The following is a 7,129-nucleotide window of genomic DNA, read 5'->3' on the forward strand; positions in this document are numbered from 1 at the left end:
GAGAAGAGTAGGCGATATCTGGTGATCAAAGCGGGGGCTTGCCTGGTTGCTCTGGCAAGAGAGAGGGGTCGACAACTCCGTAGTCGTACTGGGTAGCAGCGGCGTCGGTCTCGGTGTCTAGCGAGAGAAGAGGGGGAAGAAACAATAAATATAATGCAAACAAATGCATGACGATGCATGACATGACAAAGCGTGATGCTAGGTGTGCCCTATCGCGGTATGAGGTGATACCGGTGAAGGGGGGAAACATCCGGGAAAGTATCCACGGTGTTTCGCGTTTTTGGACAGATGAAACGGAGGGGGAAAGTTGCGTGTTCGCTATGCTGGGGATGCGTGGAGGACGAACAGACCGCGTATCCGGATTCGTCTCGTCGTTCTGAGCAACTTTCATGTACAAAGTTTTTCCATCCGAGCTACGGTTTATTTTATATTAATTTTTAAAAGATTTAAATCATTTTTAGAATTTATTTATTTAATTAAACCAACATTATCCAGAATAGTGTTTGCTAACATCATCATGACGTCAGCAGTTGACCTGGTCAACCTAACATGTGGGTCCCGTTCGTCATTGACTGTTTAGTCTAATTAGGGTTTAGTTAATTTAAAAAATGATTAATTAACTTAATTAGTTCACTAATTAATTATTAATTTTATTAATTCATTTTTATTTTATTTTTATTTTTATTATTTTTTATAAAACGTTCTGGGGCCGGGCCCCACATGTCTGTGGCCCATCGGGGCCTAGGGGGCGCGGGCGAGCGGGTGCGGGCGCTCGCCCGAACGGGGCGCGGGCAAGGCCATGGCCGGCGATGGCCACCGGAGCGGCGGCGCGGCACCGGCAAGGGGAAGCAGGGGCGAGGCCAGGTGCAATGGTGGCCGGCGGAGAGGCGGGGCCGCAAGGGCCACCGCAGGCGCGGCGGACGCTAGGGAGGCGCAGCGGCAGCAGCGGTGCGCGGCCACGGCGGGGCTCGCGCGGTCGCGGTCGAGGGATAGGGGAGAGGGAGGAGCAGGGCGGCGCGCGCGCGTGCACGCGGTGGCCAGGGGCGACAAGCGGCGGTGCTTCGGGTGGAGGACGCGGGCGGCGGGTGCAGCGAGCAGGAGGGCGCGGGGCCGTGGGCGGGCACTAGCCGGTCGGGAACGTGGCGTGGGCGCGGCCAGAGGTCGCCGGGCGTGTGGTCGGGCGTGCGCACGCGGGAGGAGCACGACCGCGTCGACGGGGACGAGGGGGAGGAAGAGGCCGGGGGCCTCACCGGGTGCCTGTAGGGACTGGGGGCAGCGGGGGTCGAGGTGGAGAGATGGGGACGGTGCGGCGAAGAGGATGCAGGCCGGCGAGGGGGGGTGGCGAGCTCCGAGCGTCGGCGGGCGACGGCGGCCTCCTCCGATCCCGATCCAATCGGGAGAGGGGGGAGATATTTTGTGCGGGGGGGTTGTGGGGTGTCGGTGGAATGGGGCGAGGTGGTGAGTGGATAAGGGGGAGTGGGGGGGGAGGCCGGTTGGGCCTGCGGCCGAATGGGCCGGCCTGCTGGGCCGAAGCCCAGTGGGGGGGCCTCCTCTTTCTTTTTTTTCTTTTCTGTTGTTTGTTTTTCCCCCTTGTATTTTCTTTTACTATTTCTTTTCTGTTTTAATTCATTCAAAAGCAGTTAGGCATTTTATAAAAATGTGTTTACTTCACCATAAATACCGATGCAATAATAGAAAAAGCCCGAACATTTTATTTTAATATTTGAAAACTTTTGTCGTTTGACTTATTTAGCATTTAAATTTGAAACGGTTTTGAATTAACCCGGGATTAATTACAGTGACAGAGGTGACGTGTCACCATTAACATAAGATCACTGTAGCATGATTATCCGGGCGTTACAACACCCGACCGTATAGACCTCTACACTGCAAATGTCCCTCCTCATCTTTAGTACAAGGAACATACTGTACTACTATCATACTCCCTCCGTTCCAAAATATAAGTCTTGGTAGAGATTTCCACTATGGATCACATACAGATGTATCCATGTACATTTTAGAGTGTAGATTCACTCATTTTTGCTCCATATGTAGTCCATGGTGGAATCTATACAAAGACTTGTATTTAGGAATGGAGAGAGTACATATTAAAGAAGAACGGAAGAGGAACATGGTAAAGAAGAGTAAGCAGATTTTGGATAATAAAATGTTGGTTGCGCAGTGCCCACACATGATGAACCAGAGCGCATTAAGAATGCAACTCCTAGCTGTCTCTCGACCATTTCAGGCGGTTGGACGAAGATCCTACGTCTCCTAACCCTTCTTCTACCTCGTCTCTGATTCTTCCCATACAGAACACCGCACGAGCCGCCGGCCGGACCACCAGCCCCCACCGCCTGTGTTCCTCCGCCAACCCCACCCCCACCCCCACCCCAACCCCCACCCGCATCGAGTTTTCTTCATTCGGCGAGGCCCCACAACCACCCGAGCCCCTTCGATCGCACCGGCGAACTCCGGCGAGCTCTGAAAAATTGACTGACCCAATTTTGAAATTTAGTCTACTGTGATTTAACTAGTGTGGAATATAAAAGGGGCAAACCATAAGCATTGCGAGTATGGTGTTTAGCGTGCCATGGCGGATCTGAAGGTGCAAATCGGACAAAGGCAACTTCGCAACCAAGGCAAGAAATCAGACTAAAGCAGTGGCGATCTATTTTCTTGCTACGATAAATAAGTTGAGCAGATACAAAAGATTACCGCCTCTGGTGCGGCGCCGTGTAAGCATCTGCTGAGAATTTGACGGTGCTGCGGTAGCGATGGCTGTCGGTGGCGTGGAAGTAGATCTAGGAGGGTAGACGGTGGCGGCCGGGCGCGATGGACGAGACGGCCGTAGGAGCGGCGCCGGCAAGGTGGACGACGGCGGGGATGAAGCGAGAGGACGGGATGCAAGGATCCCGGTCCGAAGCCGTGGATGAGAGAGGTCGATCTCTTGTAATGGACGGCGGCGCCGGGGTATCAGCTCCGGCATGGTGGAGGAGGACGGCGGTGGATGGGGTGGAGGACGGCGGCGGACGGAGGAGGGTGGGGTGGAGAGGGTGTTTTGGCGCCCACGGAGTACGAATGGGGAAAAGGGAGGTAGAGTGGAAGGGGGAACCATGTATTCAGGGCGCGCTTGTCTCAAATGCGAGGAAATTTACAAACTTAGCCCCTGTTTCAAATTTCTACTACATCACAGCAACACTAGTCGGTAGGACGGTAATCTCGCATACATCAAATATTTGCCGACGAGAGTTTGTTTTTGGCGCCCACCGTGTATGAATATGAATCGGGGAGGGAGTCGATTTCGGCCGAGGACACACTGTGTTTTGGCGCCCACCGTGTATGAATCCGGGTGAGATGCGGTTACGTCATGTTTGGGTGAAATTACAAACCTACCCCTATCGAAACCTATAGAAATCCAGCATATAGGCTTTGCTTGGCAGGGATAGGCAGCAGTGATTTCCATCTCGCAGATTTTGGTTCCGGGCGGTTACTGCGACTTTCCCCGCTTCATTCAAATTTTGCAGAGTGCACGTTTACCGTGCCAACTCAATTCGAATCCCGTTTGTATTCTATTTTTTTCGGGCGGGATCCATTTTCAATTGGAATTACATTCTATATACATCATTTTTTTATATATACTTTCAAAATCACAACACCATTTATACATAAATATGGTTTACAAATGGCATGATCTCAGATTCATAAGTTTGTATCCATCAATTTGGATTTTCAAATATTTGGAACCACTTTATGTTGAAATCCAATGTATGCATTCCTCGCTAACTGTCTCCAATTAATGTGTGTTTCATGCGGGTTTTTTGTACTTCTCAAACATGTATAATGTGTTGCACACATGCAACATATAGTGTAATCCCGTTTAGACATTAATTGCATATAAACCATGCATTGTTTGTAATTGAAGAATCTTTGGATCACCAATATTGATAAACTATATAACATTACACGTGTGCCCAAATTCAAATGAATATGCATGTTTGATACACCAATTTGCGTTATGATATTATCGATGTCGTGATCTCCAGTTTAAATATTTGAATCCCCTTTAATCGAGATATTCGTCTCATATAGCTATCACTCATGCTTATATAGGACTATCTCTCTGGACCTATACACGTTCATCGTCTCTGGGGTATCTCTCGTGCTACCTGTATGTCGACAATGATCTTTTATCTTCGTAACACACTGACGGTACTCTCTCCCTCGACCTTCATCACTCTATCTCTCTCCAAGTATATCTCGCTCCCTGCTATGTCTCTCTAACTATGATTCTCCATGTGGAATCTCTTTCTCTCACACAAACAAAAAACTTTGTCTCCCGGGGTCTCATTTCTCTCTACTATTCCCATGTGTGCCACTCGCACACCCCTCATACAGAGATGTCTTTCGCTCCTTAGATATGAGAACCTACGACTCTTCCTCATCAATATCTGTTTCTCACACACAAACACAAACTCTGTCTCCTAGGGTCTCATATTTCCCCATTGTTCTCTTGTATGTCGCTCACACACACCCTCTCTCCCTAGAGATATCTCACATTCCCTCATATGTATCTCTAGCTATCACTCTCGTTGTGAAATATCTTTCTCTCTCGCAGACACAAAACTCCGTCTCTATGGATCTCATTTCTCTCTGATATTTGTTTGTATGTGACTCACACGCACCCTCTCTTTATCTCTCTCACACCCACACACATAACCCAGCCTTCTAATCCACTTGACTCCTATCTCTAACGCACACTAGCTAGCATCTTTATCTTTCTATTTATCTGTTTCTCCATCAACCTTCTTTCTCGCCCTCACTCTTGATTCCTATCACGCACACTACATATGTTTCTCTCTACATGAAGTCAAGTGCCCTCTCACACACATATATAACTTCACCCTTTGAACCACCCGATGGTCATCTCCAACACCCAAACTAGCGGATGTCCCTCAAGCTAGCATCTCCATCTCTGTATCTATCTGTAGTTTCTCCGTCAACATTCCTTTCTCACACGGAGTCTTGCTTCCTATCACCCACACTATATATGTCTCTCCATACATATGCATTTATAGGTTGGTCTCTTTTGCACAATCATTGCGCCTCACTCCCTCTGCTCTCCATAGATGCATGCTCCAGCCCACGCCACTATCTCTTAAAGACAAAAACACATGCTCAATTGTCGGGACTTCTTCCATGCATTCTCACATGCATGCATATTGTCATACCGATTCGTCTCTCCCATGTCGTTGATCTTATGACTTATGTCTTCTTTCTTTTATCTCGATCATGCGCGCGTGCACACACACATATCCCACGTATACATGTATACCTCTCACACATGCACGTTCAAGGTCTCTATGTCTCCATACGTAGTTAATTACCCTCAATCCTAACGCCATATCGAATCGTTCTCCTCTTTTGTGCACATAACTTCCGCCTAGGTGGGTAAAACACACACTCACACTTAACAATCTCCTTCTAGCTACCCCCCCCCCGCCTCTCACTCTTCCCCTATATCCCCGAAACCAATAAGACCATCCCTTAGTTTAATTCCCGCCTACATGCACTATCGATATATAGTAGTCTTCCTCGGTGTCTCTCGAACAAACACGTTCTCTCGAAGTCGACTCCTCTCATGCATATAGGTCCTAATGCGTTTTTCGAGGCTAACTTTGACCAAACTTTAGAGCAATAATATATGACATGCAACTTACACAAAGCATACCTTCAATTTTGTATGTCAAAGGAGCTTCCAATAATATAATTTGCATAGTGTACATCTCATGTGCTATTAATCTTGTCAATAGTCAAAGGCTGTCTTGAAAAACACATTAGGCCCTATATAGATGGAAGGAGGGAGTAGGTCCCATGCAAAAAAATGAGAATAAAATTCAAACATCTGGGCATCGTGGCTCGATCGATAATATTGAGAAACTTGGTTTTAAAATCATGAAACATGGCATGGTGTCATGTCATGGTAGTACCATGCCGTGGTAAAAAAATTGGCCAAATAGGAACAAATTTTGGTATAAGCTTCTTGCAAATCGGAGCTTCTCTCAAGAAGGATCGTGGTTCTGGGAGGGAACGTGTCACCTTTGTGTGCATAATTCAAATTCGAAATACAAGCACATGTTCCATTGCATCAAAGTTGGTTGAAAAATCACATGTGTGTCCTCGGGTAAATTTCTAGGTTCCATGCAACAAATGAGAATGAAATTCAAAATTTTGGGCGTCGTGGCTGGGTTGGAAACATTGAGAAACTTAGTTTTTTAATTCCTGTAAATCCAAAACACGCATGAAAATAATGAAACTTGGCTTGGTGCCATGACATGGCACCAACATGCTGTGGTAAATTTGTAGTCCGATTTGCGAGGGCGCACACATTAACAATCAACAAAGTCATTTTGGAAGAAGTGTTGTCAAGTTACAATCGGAAACACAAGTATTATTGAAACCGTGAGCGTTCTACTTACTAGTACCATTTACGTGCCGCCACGCATCCCCTTTTTTATTATCTAGGAGGCGGCGTGCAGGGTAGCTATTTGAGTACGAGAGGCGTGCGATCAGACCCCTGCGCGTGCTTATCGGGAGGAGAGCCCTTTGACCTCCATCGGCCGTCCACCTCTCTCCCAAGGTCTCCATTAATGGTGCCCGAGCCTCTTTTTAATGGCGTGGCTATGTCTCACTCGACTGAGATTTAAGAGAGTAAAAAGAAAATCTGAAAGCACGGATCTTGATGTAAGATCCGACGGACCTATATAGCATCTACTACGACTTATAGCAAGACTGATGAATATATATGGACGATTAATTTTTTATCAAAGAAGGGCTTGCCCCTTCCGATTTTCTTTACTGAAAACCACCACAATTCACAAGAAGTTCAGCACAACTCCAGCCTAACACGAAGGACTAAAAGCTACCAGATTGAAATCGCAACATCCCAAGAGGCCAAGAAAGTCCAAACATCTGCGCTAGAACCCAACATTTCACAACCGACGACACAATCCACATCCTAAACCGATTATTACATCAAAAGAAACAAGGAAACTAGTCTCCGCGGCGAGCGGCAATGAGCTCTTTCGTGTCCTCAAGATGCTGCTTGAGACCATCCACGGATTCCTCC

Source organism: Triticum urartu, chromosome 1 (assembly GCF_003073215.2).
Source record: "Triticum urartu cultivar G1812 chromosome 1, Tu2.1, whole genome shotgun sequence".
NCBI classification, from domain to species: Eukaryota; Viridiplantae; Streptophyta; class Magnoliopsida; order Poales; family Poaceae; genus Triticum; species Triticum urartu.